General features: G+C 41.9%; 1 protein-coding gene across 2 annotated transcripts in view; it reads left to right on the forward strand.

Moving 5' to 3' along the window:
- Positions 1-13055: 13055 nt before the first annotated feature.
- Positions 13056-15313, forward strand: part of PLGRKT (plasminogen receptor with a C-terminal lysine) — a 36020-nt gene continuing 33762 nt past the window's right edge. The window contains 1 exon segment of one of the 2 annotated variants that reach the window (NM_001034426.2): positions 13056-13166. The gene's annotated coding sequence lies outside the window, so the exon portion shown is untranslated. 2 annotated transcript variants of the gene reach the window in all.

Genomic DNA, 15313 nt, shown 5'->3' on the forward strand with positions numbered 1-15313 from the left:
AAGTCTAAAAATCTTCAAAATCTCTATTTGAAAGGGAAAAAATGACTTTTGTTTTCTGGTATGAGTAAATGGTTGTTATTCAAAGGCCAGTTATAGTCACATCCTGGTTACTGGATCTAGAACATAATTAATCTGCCATTCATGATTATAGACTCAACATAAAAGAATGGGAAGTAGTCTTTTTTCTTTCCCCCTACCCTATCCTGAAAGGATAGCAAGACCTTTCTATTCTTGGAGACAGAGACAGAGAGAGATGGGGGGTGGGGGCAGGGGTGGCAGTTCCAAACATAAACTAATAAACAGAAATTTCAGATACTGGAAAGTACTATGAAAAACAAAAAAAGAAAATGAGGGGACAGTATGCTAGAATGCCTTGATGTGAGTCTCCTTTAGTGTAGTGGCCAGGGAAGACTCCTCTAAGAGGTGATATTTGAGAAATGAATTATGAAGACCAACATGAAATGACTTGCGGGAAGAACATTCCTGGTAGAATGGTCAAGAGATGGAAAAACTGAAAACCAAGGTTTTTCCATCTGTAGCAAAAAAACTTGGCAAGTTCTTGGAATGAAGGTCACTGTGGCTGGAGTACAGAGTGAAGTGGGGCTGGTGATCAGATCATGAAGGGTTCTGAACACCAAAGGAAGAAGGTTGGATTCTAATTGCAATGGAAAGCCACTGGATAATTTAAAGCAGGAGGGTTACCTGATGGATATTACAAAAACCCATGCTGTGGTCTGAAGTATGGAGTACTGAGGGGCTAGCATGGAAGCTGGGAGACCTTAGGAGCTACTGCCATAGACTACATTCTAAATATAATTTGGAAGTAAAATTAATAGAACTTGTTGATGGATATTAGTGGTAAGAAAGAAAAGGGAACCAGGGATGGTAAATATGATGTAATATGCTGTTCCAGAGTAGGATATTATACCCAAAGCTACAGGTTTTCAAATTTTTGTGAGCTCTTTAAGGAAGTCTAAAAATGAAACACAAACTCTCCCATTAAATTATCACTGGAAACTGGTCATAACCTATCGAGAGACCAATAATTTTTTAAGAAGAAATTACAATCCCTTCCAGAAATGGAAAGTTGGTGGCAGTATGCTGAACTGGCCCAAGGCCTTGGTCTTGCTCATGGGACTTAATCAGAGTACAACATGACTGGTCTAGATCATTTTCTATCATAAGCTGAAGAAATTAACTAGGAACACTGCCAGAGATGAGAGGAAAAATTCTGAATTATAGGTAGAGCATTCCTTTGACAAGTATGCAGAGGAAAAGTCTCAGAGGTTGAGAAAGACCATCAGCTAAGGCATTAGCATTAAGGTGTGCATGCATGTCTGTGTGTGCATGCATGTGTGCTCTTTAGGGATGAACTGCTTTGCTTCCTACAGAATATGGCAGTGTGGAAAGTAAGGGGAAAGCATAGGTTTCATTCATGCTTGTGCAAGAACAAGCCAATTAGAAATATGTGAAATATGTTAGACAGCATATTCAAAAGCAGAGACATTACTTTGCCAACAAAGGTCCGTCTAGTTAAGGCTATGGTTTTTCCAGTGGTCATGTATGGCTGTGAGTTGGACTGTGAAGAAAGCTGAGCGCCAAAGAATTGATGGTTTTGAACTGTGGTGTTGGGGAAGACTCTTGAGAGTCCCTTGGACTGCAAGGAGATCTAACCAGTCCATCCTAAAGGAGATCAGTCCTGGGTATTCTTTGGAAGGACTGATGCTAAAGCTGAAACTCCAATACTTTGGCCACTTCATGTGAAGAGTTGATTCACTGGAAAAGACTCTGATGCTGGGAAGGATTAGGGGCAGGAGGAGAAGGGGACAACAGAGGATGAGATGGCTGGATGGCATCATCAACTCGATGGACATGAGTTTGGGTGAACTCCAGGAGTTGGTGATGGACAGGGAGTAATTCACGGGGTCACAAAGAGTCGGACACGACTGAGCGACTGAACTGAACTGAACAGACATTTTACAACCCCAAGCAGAGGTCCCTGACCCAGAAACTCTTGCTAATTTTGTGTTCATCAGAGTTGACAAAGCCAAAAGAGAAGACCATAGCAGCATTTTAAGAGTAAGATAGGATAGCGACACTCTAATCTCAAACACTGAGGTAGACTTGGAAAGTCAGAAGCAACATGGGCATACTTCTACCCCTTGAAGTCCAACTCTTTCAAAGCAAGGCCCCAGCGGGTGAAGATAAGCAGTTTCCACAAACCCAGTGAGACCTAGTGAGGTGTGAGTTGGAAAAAGTGGTTCTAGTTTGCAGCTGGTATAGTAGGGTTGCTGCTGCTAAGTCACTTTAGTCGTGTCCGACTCTGTGCGACGACCCCATAGATGGCAGCCCACCATGCTCCTCCGTCCCTGGGATTCTCCAGGCAAGAAAACTGGAGTGGGTTGCCATTTCCTTCTCCAATGTATGAAAGTGAAAAGTGAAAGTGAAGTTGCTCAGTCACGTCCAACTCTTCGAGACCCCATGTACTGCAGCCTACCAGGCTCCTCCATCCATGGGATTTTCCAGGCAAGAGTACTGGAGTGGGGTGCCATTGCCTTCTCCATAGTATGGTTGATATCAAGCAAAATTTTTGGGTATCCTTACTTTATATGTCACAGATTCCAACAGTTACGAAGATAACCCTCATTTTCTATGTTTTGATAGATCAGATCAGTCGCTCAGTCGTGTCCGACTCTTTGCGACCCCATGAATCGCAGCACGCCAGGCCTCCCTGTCCATCACCAACTCCTGGAGTTCACTCAGACTCATGTCCATTGAGTCAGTGATGCCATCCAGCCATCTCATCCTCTGTCATCCCCTTCTCCTTCTGCCCCCAATCCCTCCCAGCATCAGAGTCTTTTCCAATGAGTCAACTCTTCGCATGAGGTGGCCAAAGTACTGGAGTTTCAGCTTTAGCATCATTCCTTCCAAAGAAATCCCAGGGCTGATCTCCTTTAGAATGGACTGGTTGGATCTCCTTGTCTGCTGTAACCACAAAAAAAATTAACCCAGTGAACTCATGAGTTTTCATATGTTCTTGGAGGTCCTAAGAAGAAGATGAGGGAGTTGGCATGAGGAAGAATAAAGTCTAATATTGACATGCTGCTCCCAGGTCTGCTTGGAAGAAGTTTAATAGACACTGTTAGGCCAGGCTGTATAGCATTTCCAGGGATCCTTGCCACAGAAAAAAAGAATAAAGAATGAAACCTGGGAATGGTTTTTTGATGTCTCTGGATGGCCCAAACAGATGTTGTGTCCCTCTTGTGAAGAGCTGCAAAAGAGAGGAAATATATAATAAGGTAGACCATTTTATTCATCAAATTTCAAGGAATGTTTTCAATTTTTAAAAAAAAGGGGGTGGGGGTGGGAGAAATTCCAGGTAGGAGACCAGGCTGAATTTCTCAGAGGTACAGGAGCTGAGAGTCAATGGCAAGGAACAGGGTTATGTGAGTGGCATAGGCTGTAGGGGAAGGAAGTTATCAGGGATTTAACTACTTCCATAACAGTGATATGGGAACCCCATGTTTGAGAAGTAGGAAAAATATAAGCAGCTACTGTTAGTGGAAAAATACTTGGAAAGAAAGCAATATGTAGAGAAGATTTAGAAATTCCCTGTTAAATATGCTGTGCAGATCATTTCCAGGGGCTGCTTAAGAAAGTTTATGTACTATTCTTAAATGCTTTAGCAGTCTGTTGATGTTTTCTTAGAATGCTATTACATGCTTGGAGTGAACCATGTGAAGCCTCAGTTTTATTCAGGTTACATTCTAGAATATAACTCCTCACTGCTCGAAAAAGCTTTACTTGACTTGGCTGCCTCCATGAATTACTGTCATCTCTGATTATCCCATTTCAATGGCAACCCTCAACAAATGATTTCTTCATCACTTTTTCAACTATCAAGTTAACAAAACAAAATGCAATGATTATAATAAATATTAAAAGTAACAGTAATGGTAAAACATGTATCATTTTTTAATATGTCAGACACCATATCTTGGTGATTCACTGCACGGCTGTTGCTGTTTAGTCGCTCAGTCATCTTCGACTCTTTGTGACTCCATGGACTGCAGTCTGCCAGGTTCCTCTGTCCTTGGGATTTCTCAGGCAAGAATACTGGAGTGAGTTGCCACTTCCTTCTCCAGGGGAATTTTCCCAAGCTAGGGATCAAACCCGTGTTTCCTGCTTGGCAGGCAGATTTTTTACCATTTAGTCACCTGGGAAGCCCTCACCATTAGCTAGCTTTAATTTTACAACAATCCTATAAAAAAGATAGTAATATTGCCACTATTTTAGAGATGTGGATACTGAGGCCCAAAACATGTAACTTATCTAATCTTACATAACTAGGAAGTGGTACAAATGAGATTCAAACCCAGGTACTCTGGTTTCAGTGTTCAGCTCAGTTTAGTCACTCAGTTGTGTCCGACTCTTTGTGACCCCATGAACCGCAACACACCAGGCCTCCTTATCCATCACCAACTCCCAGAGTTTACCCAAACTCATGTCTGTTGAGTCGGTGATGCCATCCAACCATCTCATCCTCTGTCGTCCCCTTCTCCTCCTGCCCTCAATCTTTCCCAGCATTAGGGTCTTTTCAAATGAGTCAGCTCTTCACATCAGGTGGCCAAAGTATTGGAGTTTCAGCTTCAACATCAGTCCTTCCAATCAACACCCAGGAGTGATCTCCTTTAGGATGGACTGGTTGGGTCTCCTTGCAGTCCAAGAGACTCAACAGTCTTCTCCAACACCACAGTTCAAAAGCATCAATTTTTCGGTGCTTAGCTTTCTTTATAGTCCAACTCTCACATCCATACATGACCACTGGAAAAACCATAGCCTTGACTAGATGGACCCTTGTTGGCAAAGTAATGTCTCTGCTTTTTAATATGCTGTCTACGTTGGTCATAACTTTCCTTCCAAGGAGTAAGCGTCTTTTAATTCCATGGCTGCAGTCACCATCTGCAGTGATTTTGGAGCCCAAAAAAATAAAGTCTGACACTGTTTCCACTGTTTCCCCATCTATTTGCTATGAAGTGATTGGCCCGGATGCCATGATCTTAGTTTTCTGAATGTTGAGCTTTAAGCCAGCTTTTTCACTCTCCTCTTTCACTTTCATCAAGAGGCTCTTCAGTTCTTCTTCACTTTCCGCCATAAGGGTGGTGTTACCTGCATATATGAGGTTATTGATATTTCTCCTGGCAATCTTGATTCCAGCTTGTGCTTCTTCCAGCTCAGCGTTTCTCATGATGTACTCTGCATATAAGTTAAATAAGCAGGGTGACAATATACAGCCTTGACGTACTCCTTTCCTGATTTGGAACCAGTCTGTTGTTCCATGTCCAGTTCTAACTGTTGCTTCCTGACCTGCATACAGGTTTCTCAAAAGGTAGATCAGGTGGTATGGTATTCCCATCTCTTTCAGAATTTTCCACAGTTTATTGTGATCCACATAGTCAAAGGCTTTGGCATAGTCAATAAAGCAGAAATAGATGTTTTTCTGGAACTCTCTTGCTATTTCCATGATCTAACAGATGTTGGCAATTTGATGTCTGGTTCCTCTGCCTTTTCTAAACCAGCTTGAACATCTGGAAGTTCATGGTTCACGTATTGCTGAAGCCTGGCTTGGAGAATTTTGAGTATTACTTTACTAGTGTGTGAGATGAGTGCAATTGTGCAGTAGTTTGAGCATTCTTTGGCGCTGCCTTTCTTTGGGATTGGAATGAAAACTGACCTTTTCCAGTCCCATGTCCACTGCTGAGTTTTCCAAATTTGCTGGCATACTGAGTGCAGCACTTTCACAGCATCATCTTTTAGGATTTGAAATAGCTCAACTGGAATTCCATCAGCTCCACTAGCTTTGTTCATAGCGATGCTTCCTAATGACTTCACATTCCAGGATGTCTGGCTCTAGGTGAGTGATCACACTACCGTGATTATCTGGGTCATGAAGATCTTTTTTTGTACAGTTCTTCTGTGTATTCTTGCCACCTCTTCTTACTATCTTATGCTTCTGTTGGGTCCGTACCATTTCTGTCCTTTATTGTGCCCATCTTTGCATGAACTGTTCCCTTGGTATCTTTAATTTCCTTGAAGAGATCTCTAGTCTTTCCCATTCTATTGTTTTCCTCTACTTCTTTGCATTGATCACTGAGGAAGCCTTTCTTATCTCTCCTTGCTATTCTTTGGAACTCTGCATTCAAATGGGTATATCTTTTCCTTTTCGCCTTTGCTTTTCACTTCTCTTCTTTTCACAGCTATTTATAAGGCCTCCTCAGACAGCCATTTTGCTTTTATTGCATTTCTTCTTCTTGGGGATGGTCTTCATCATCGCCTCCTGTACAATGTCACTAACCTCTATCCATAGTTCATAGGCATTCTGTCTATCAGATCTAGGCTCTTAAATCTATTTCTCACTTCCATTGTATAATCATTAGGGATTTGATTTAGGTCATACCTGAATGGTCTAGTGGTTTTTCCTACTTTCTTCAATTTCAGTCTGAATTTGGCTATAAGGAGTTCATGATCTGAGCTGCAGTCAGCTCCCATTCTTATTTCTGCTGACTGTATAGAGCTTCTCCATCTTTGGCTGCAAAGAATATAATCAATCTGATTTCAGTATTGACCATCTGGTGGTGTCCATGTGTAGAGTCTTCTCTTGTGTTGTTGGAAGAGGGTGTTTGCTATGACCAGTGTGTTCTCTTGGCAAAACTCTTATTAGCTTTTACCCTGATTCATTCCGTACTCCAAGGCCAAATTTGCCTGTTACTCCAGGTGTTTCTTGACTTCCTGCTTTTGCATTCCAGTCCCCTATAATGAAAAAGACATCTTTTTTGGGTGTTAGTTCTAAAAGGTATTGTAGGTCTTCATAGAACCGTTCAACTTCAGCTTCTTCAGCATTACTGATCAGGGCATAGACTTGGATTACCGTAATATTGAATGGTTTGCCTTGGAAATGAAGAGAGATCATTCTGTCGTTTTTGAGATTGCACCCAAGTACTGCATTCCGAACTCTTTTGTTGACCATGATGGCTACTCCATTTCTTCTAAGGGATTCCTACCTGCAGTAGTAGATATAATGGTCATCTGAGTTAAATTCACCCATTCCAGTCCATTTTAGTTTGCTGATTCTTAGAATGTAGACCTTCACTCTTGCCATCTCCTGTTTGGCCACTTCCAATTTGCCTTGATACATGGATCTAACATTCCAGGTTCCTATTCAATATTGCTCTTTACAGCATCAGACCTTGCTTCTATCACCCATCACATTTCAGTGTCTACGTCCATACAAGTATGCTGTGAAATTAGTATTTTTATTCACTGCTGATGAAAACACAGGTACAAAAACTTGTATGAAATGTTCATCTCAGCACTGTTCATAATAGCAAAAGCACAGGAACAATCCAAATGTTCATCAGTTTTGAATTGACAAACAAAATTTGGTACATCCATACAATGAAATATTATTCCACCATTAAAAGGCACGAAGTGCTGATAGATGTTACAACTTGGATGTACCCTGAAAACAGTATGCTATTAAAAAAAAAGACTTATGCTATGTGAAAGAAGTCATATACAAAAGGCCATATATTGTATGATTCTATTCATGTAAAATGTCTAGAATAGGCAAATCTATTGAGACAGACAGGAGGAGAAGGGGATTAACAGAAGGGGGCAACAGAAGATGAGATGGTTGGATGGCATCATTGACTCAATAGACATGAGTTTGAGCAAACTCCAGGAGACAGTGAAGGAAAGAGAAGCCTGGGATGCTGGAGCCCATGGGGTTGCAAAGAGTTGGACATGACTGAGTAACTGAACGACAGCACTGAGACTGAAAGAGATTAAGATATGCCAGGGGCTAGAGGGGAAGTGACACTATGAGGAGTGACTGCTAATGGGTATGGGGTTTCTTTTGGGGGTGATGAAAATGTTATAGAATTAGAAAGAGGTAATAGTTGAACAACATTTTGAATAAACTAAAAGCTACTACACTGTATAATCTTAAATGGTGAACTTTATGATATGTGGATTATATCTCAATCTAAAGTTTTCCAGGCAGGGAGAGAATAAGTCCACTGTTGCCATTATATTACAGGGCCACATGATGTCACTAGAAGAATGGACAAAGTCTAAAGTAGGCTGGACAAAGTCTAAAGTAGGCTGGACAAAGTCTAAAGTAGGCTGCACAAAGCTCAGTGATGCTCTGCTGGTTCAGATTGTGCCCAGGCTACATTTGAATCAACAGGGTGCCCCATGAATGAAGTCTAAGGTTAAAATTCAGACTGTGTTCCAGAATACAGACAACACAATGCCAGAATAGCTTAATACTGAAGAGTTTCTATCCTTAGCCCCATGTTCTCCTTCACAGATTGAAGTTCTTGGCTAAACTTGGTTCCCATTGTAATGGAGAAAGAAATTCATACTCCTTTAGAAAGCATCTCTTTAAAAGGAAATACATCTGAGTACACCGTGAACTTTCAAAAACTTTGTTTGATCTACAATTCTGTGCCAGCTTCAGGTGCACAGCAAAGTGAATCAGCTACATACACACACATGCCCAATCTCCCTTAGATTTCCCTCCCACGTAAGCCACCATGGAACGCTGAGTAGAGTTCCCTGTGCCACACAGTAGGTCCTTGTCAGTTGGTCCTCATTCCATATGTAGTAGTGTTGAATATGTCAACCCCAGTTCTCCAATTAAAAACTTAAAAAAACTAATTTATGGATATACAGGGAAATATTGAGTAATTTTATTGTCCTGAGGTAGGGGGTTTTTCAGTGAGTTATGGATTTTATGCATTTTACATCAATTCTTTCTAAAATATGTATACTATTTAATTCAGTCAGATCAGATCAGTCGCTCAGTCATGTCCGACTCTTTGCGACCCCATGAATCGCAGCACGCCAGGCCTCCCTGTCCATCACCAATTCCCAGAGTTCACTGAGACTCACGTCCATCGAGTCAGTGATGCCATCCAGCCATCTCATCCTCTGGCATCCCCTTCTCTTCCTGCCCCCAATCCCTCCCAGCATCAGAGTCTTTTCCAATGAGTCAACTCTTCACATGAGGTGGCCAAAGTACTGGAGTTTCAGCTTTAGCATCATTCCTTCCAAAGAACACCCAGGGCTGATTTCCTTCAGAATGGACTGGTTGGATCTCCTTGTAGTCCAAGGGATTCTCAAGAGTCTTCTCCAACACCACAGTTCAAAAGCATCAATTCTTCAGCGCTCAGCCTTCTTCACAGTCCAACTCTTCCAGTCAAAATATTAAAAAGCTATATATATATATATATATATACACACACACACATATATATATGAAGGTGATTATCATGATGTTATTTTTTAAGGCTCTGGGAAGTCACTTAATTCTATTTTATAAATTTTTACATTGGAGCATAGTTGATTAACAATGATGTTATTGACAGAAGAAAAAAAATCAGAAATATCCAATGATGAAAATTGTATACATACTTGCTGAAAATCTTATATATGTTAAAAATGGTATATATGAATGCCATTTAATAACATGAAAATTCTTATGCTATAATGCAAACTGATTTTTAAAAGTACCTGTCTGTAGTGTGCATAGAGCATATACACATACTTTCACAAATTCATAAAATTGGAAATAATGCACACAATAGTTAACGTTATATGTCATTTGGTATTGAAATAATTTTCCTTTAATCTTTTCATCCCACATTCTATGTCTTCAATATCTATGCCAATATTTCTCTGAATTCCCAGAGTATTATATTTCACTTATATTTTAAAATACATACAACGATGGTAACGATAACCCTGTATGTGAGACAGCAAAAGAGACACAGATGTATAGAACAGTCTTTTGGACTCTGTGGGAGAGGGAGAGGGTGGGATGATTTGGGAGAATGGCATTGAAACATGTATAATATCATATATGAAACGAATTGCCAGTCCAGGTTCGATGCATGATACTGGATGCTTGGGGCTGGTGCACTGGGATGACCCAGAGGGATGGGATTGGGAGGGAGGTGGTAGGGGGGTTCAGGATGGGGAGCACATGTATACCTAAAAAAAAAGAAAAAAATAAAATACATACATGAATATTTATAATATATGTCTATAAAGTGTATCCATTGGGTTTCCATCAGGAATTGGAATTCTACTGTTTGACTAAAGAGATCTTAAATGGTAGTTAGAAGGCAATTAAGGGAGTAGGATTAAGAGAACCATCCAGTTGAGGCATCTCAACTACCAATTTGGGGTGAAGAACCATTAAGTTGAGAGTAATAGCAATGGCAAGAAACCCATACCATCTCTAGGCCGAAAAGTAAGGGAAGAGAGCATTCCCAGAGCTCTGTGACCTGAAGCCACAGAGGAGGGGCTGCTGATCGAGAGCTTCAGTGGTGAAAAGACACTACCACTGCCAGATCCTAAAACAGAGAAAGAATGGATAAAATGTACCCTATTTCTCTTTCCTCCTGCCTCCTGTGGATGCCTCCATAGTCCAAAACCAAATATAAATCAGCTGAGAAGAGCCCAGGTGATGTTTTCCAAAGAGGTCAGCTTCTGGGGTATAGAATGAGGCAGGCAAGAGAGGACAATAAGTATGAAGGGAGGCAAACAGAAGACCCAGATAGTTTACCTATTTGCCACCCAGGATTTATTTTCCCTCCTTGTTCAGATGGAGAGAAACTCATCCCCTAAACATGAGAATCAGAGAGTCCTATCAACTACTATGTTGCTTTGAAGTGATGTCAATACTCTGGCCTAGAAACTAAATTATGATGTTTGTCTCCACCACTACTGTTCATACAAGGAAACAGAGAAAGCAAGGGCATGGAATAAATAATCAATTAACATTTTATATACAAAGCTGAGCCTCCCAGGAGGCTCAGATGGTAAAGAATCTTCCTGCAATGCAGGAGACTGGGGTTTGGTCCAATAATCCCTGCCTCTGTAGCTTATTGCTAGGTTAAAGAAGATAAATTGATAATCATAATTTCCTACTTCATTCACTTATGTTTTTCCTGCCCTATGCAGTATCTTAGTAGATTGTGATTTTTTTTTTTAACCTGGTGCAGTGATACAACACTTCAATTCCTGCATGGTCTGAAACTGAAGTGCTCCCAACGTTATCAGGTTACTATAGTTATCTTATGATCATCATCATTGCACATGGGAGTATTAAGATGTGCCCAGTTAATCTTTGGGTGTCATGCACATTTCTCCTTGCTCTCATTGTTTAGCTGTAACCCAGTTTCCAAAATGAACAGAGGACAATTTCAGCTTCCAATTCAGTGGCATCACGGCTGGGTCCTCTAGTGGAAACATTTCTTCCTTTTGAACTTGGACTTCAAAATATGATAAACCCAAGATTGTAGAAATGGTATGCTGGATATTTTCATTTGTCAGAGGTCTTCATGCCTAGCAAGCTGACCTCTATAGACTACATATACCTGCCTTCATCTTCAGGCTTTCTAGTGGATCCAGAAATCCACCAGATTTTTCCAATGAAAGATTTCAGCAGGATATCAGAACATGGAAGGACAGGGGGATGTGTCTTTCTTTTCCACTCTGTCCTCATTTGGAGTTGAGGTGCTAGCAGTGGCTGCAGCTATAGGATCTTACCCTGTTGGGCCAAAGGTCAGCATCTACTGCTTTCCTCTACTGAACAACATAGCTCCTGTCGGGTAGCCCTCTCAATCAGGTATACCTATGGCTCTCGCCTGGTTTTAATAACTGCTCCCTTCCATTTGTCTCTTCTGTGGAGGTTCTGCGGGGCAAGGCCCAGTCCTTGTTGGCATCTCGGGGGACTTTAGAGTTAGTAACAGGTTCCCACTGTTGTTGTTTACTACTGTTAACTTAATGCTGTGTGCTAGACATGGTGCTAAGTGCCTGAATAAAGAATTATCTCATTTAGTCTTCATAATCCAAATAAATTAGATGGCTTTAGACCTATTGCAGAGATGATAAAAGTAAGTTTTGCAGAGGATGAAGAGCGACAGTGATGGACTTGGAGATCAAATCAAATGTAGGTGTGCTTATGGCAGAATCTGTGCACTCAGATGCTATGGTTATCAGTTATCCTGTCTTAAAGGGCCAAAATTCCAAATGGCTTTGCTCTTGTGGTTCCCAGGTCACTCTGGCAGGAAGTCAGTGAGGTGTGCACTCACATACAGAGCCTGGGAAGGTTAGATGCCTTCTCCACTGATGTGATGGCAGCCAGGACTAAGGGCAGGAACTTTTCTCATAGACCTTCTTAAAGGCCAGAGCCTGGTGAAGTCCATGCTATTTTTCCAAATTATTTAATAACAAAGAACAGAATGCCAACAGCTCCTCAAGTATTCTCTCAATAAAGCTGGGAAAGAGGGTGGCTTACTCAAGACAGAAATCAATGGTGGGGGTGAGAAGAAATGAATATCTCTCAGAGCATAAGTTGAGAGGGATGGCTGTTAAATTTTTTTTTTTTTGGTTTGGTAACTCTGGTCAAGCCTTCTCTGTTTCTTTTCATGTCCTAACCTTTCCCCTACTTTGATGGTGGGCAGTTTAACAGCCAGAGGAGGCTGAGGCTCTAACGAATTAAATAAACTATGTCAGTGTTGAGATTCAAACAGGAGTGGGGGGAGAGTCCATCCTCAACATAAATCTATTCTATAAGGAGAAAAGCCCTTACAAATGTTTATAACTATGGATTATATGTTCAAGTGACAACTTCTCGAAAGATACATTTTCTTCTAGAAACAGACTCTACAAACGGTGGTTGACATCATATGTGGAGCACTGTGAGATGGCTCATTAAGCTGTATGGAGCTTTTAGCTCTACAAGGGAGCATGACTGCTCAGATTCCTCATGGGTAACTGACAAACCTCAGTGAGCCCTTTAAGTGAGATTTCCATTCTGCTTCCTCTGCCCACTTCCCTCAAAATTTGAGTCGCTGGATTTTGAATTTGCCTCTTTGACCTGCCCCTCCCATGGCCTGTAGGAAAGAAAACACCAGGCTGCTTTGGTCAGGGGCGCGGGCCCTTTAAGGAAGCAAGAGCTACGCTGTTTGGCCGCCGTGGCCAGCCAGTCCGGAGGTTCTGCGGGGCGAGGCCCGGTCCTTGTCACCGTCTCGGGGAGCTTCAGGCCTGGAGGCCTTCGCTGTGATCAGTGTCTCCCGCACCTCCACTGTCCAGTGAGTGAGCGCCAGCTGGGTGGGCCAGGCCGGCCGCAGGCTGTTGGGGGAAGGGCGGGTCCTCGCGGCAGCGTCTGCCGGCGCCGAGCTCCGGGTCTTCGGGCTTGCTGGGCCGCTTTGGGTACCCTTTCCTTGTTAGCGTCCTTGGCTCTCCGGCTTCTAGTGCTAACCAGTATCGCCAACCTTGTTTCGGAGGAGCCGGTTCTCCCCTCAAAGACTCCAGGCCGCTCCCATATCGTAATTAAATAGGGGGAAGTAGGCAAAGCGTTGTCAGCGGAAATCAGCATAACCTTGCAGGAATTCCCAACTACCGCTTCAAGGTGAGCGGGTGGAGTTTTAAATTAGGGAAACATCTCCCGGAAGCTGTAGGTTCCGGGCTGGAATTTTCAGGGGAAATGGGCTAGTTTGAATGGAACTCAGAGGTAGAATTTGCTGGGGAAGTGGCCTAATTTGAATGAAACCCAAAGACGTATTGAAATGATTGTAATCATGCAACCAGTCATATACATAGGTAGTTGATGTGTCATTCGATCAGGAAATGAGTCACTGCAGAAACTTGGATAACAGAAGTTACAGGTCATGGAATTATTCTTTTTTTCTTTTTTTTTTTTTTAAGTAAAATCAAATACCAGTTCTTAGATGTGACCTGAGGAGGACAGCCCCAACACTTCCTCCTCAGAAATACCCCTACCTGTTGCAACGTGTAGCACAGCTGAGGCAAGGCTGGCACAAAGAGCCCTTTATAAGATCTCAGGAGTAAAAAAGGGAAAAATGAAGGCAGAAGGGACCCAAATCAGGATTCTTAGCCTTCTGAAACACAGTGGTGTCAGTTGTAAGTAGCAAGGTATTTGTCACCAATGACAAAGTGTTGGCATTTTTTAAAGACTTGCCTTATACAATTGAATGAATTCAAAATTATTCCTATTGCAAGGTCACTCTTAATTATTTTCTGATACAATGAGTGAGTGAGTCAAAGTCACTCAGTAGTGTCCGACTCTTTGCGACTTCATGAACTATACAGTCTATGGAATTCTCCAGGCCAGAATACTGGAGTGGGTAGCCTTTCCCTTCTCCAGGGGATCTTCCCAACACAGGGATCAAACCCAGGTCTCCCACATTGCAAGCAGATTCTTTACCACAGCTGAGCCACAAGGGAAGCCCTCTGATATAATAAGTCCCCTACATATGAACCTTCAAGTTGGCAACTTTCAAAGATGTGAATGGTATGCTTGCATCTTCAATCATGTAAGTTAGTTCATGTATCTGGCATACATTGTCACATGCGTACATCCTCTACAAGTAGTTGTGCTTTTGTGTACTTTACTGTACAGTACTTCATAGTGTACAGGAGTATAGTATCTTTTTTCAAACCCCAGATGTCCGGAAGCAAGCATTAAAGAAGGAGTAATATAGCTAGCTGGTACTGTTACCAGCCTCTGTATGTCAGCGGCTGTACTATACTACTATCCTTTTCAAGGTACTGTACTATAAGATTAAAAAAGGTTTATTTTTGGTTTGTTTTTCATGTATTTTATTTAAACCTGGAATCAGTTCAGTTCAGTCGCTCTGTCGTGCCCAACTCTTTGTGACCCCATGGACTGCAGCACGCCAGGCTTCCTGTCCATCGCCAACTCCCAGAGCTTACTCAAACTCATGTCCATTGACATGATGATGTCATCCAACCATCTCATCCTCTATTGTCCCCTTCTCCTCCCGCCTTCAATCTTTCCCAGCATCAGGGTCTTTTCAAGTGAGTCACTTCTCATTAGATAGCGAAAGTATTGCAGTTTCAGCTTCAGCATCAGTCTTTCCAATGAATATTCAGGACTGGTTTCCTTTAGGATGGACTGGTTGGATCTCCTTGCAGTCCAAGGGACTCTCAAGAGTCTTCTCCAACACCACAGTTCAAAAGCATCAATTCTTCGGCGCTCAGCCTTCTTCACAGTCCAACTCTCGCATCCATACATGACTACTAGAAAAACCATAGCTTTGACTGGACGGACCTTTGTTGGCAAAGTAACGTCTCTGCTTTTGAATATGCTATCTATGTTGGTCATAACTTTCCTTCCAAGGAGTAAGTGTCTTTTAATTTCATGGCTGCAATCACCATCTGCAGTGATTTTGGAGCCCCCAAAAATAAAGTCTGA

The sequence above is a fragment of the Bos taurus genome, chromosome 8, assembly GCF_002263795.3.
Source record: "Bos taurus isolate L1 Dominette 01449 registration number 42190680 breed Hereford chromosome 8, ARS-UCD2.0, whole genome shotgun sequence".
Taxonomy (NCBI): domain Eukaryota; kingdom Metazoa; phylum Chordata; class Mammalia; order Artiodactyla; family Bovidae; genus Bos; species Bos taurus.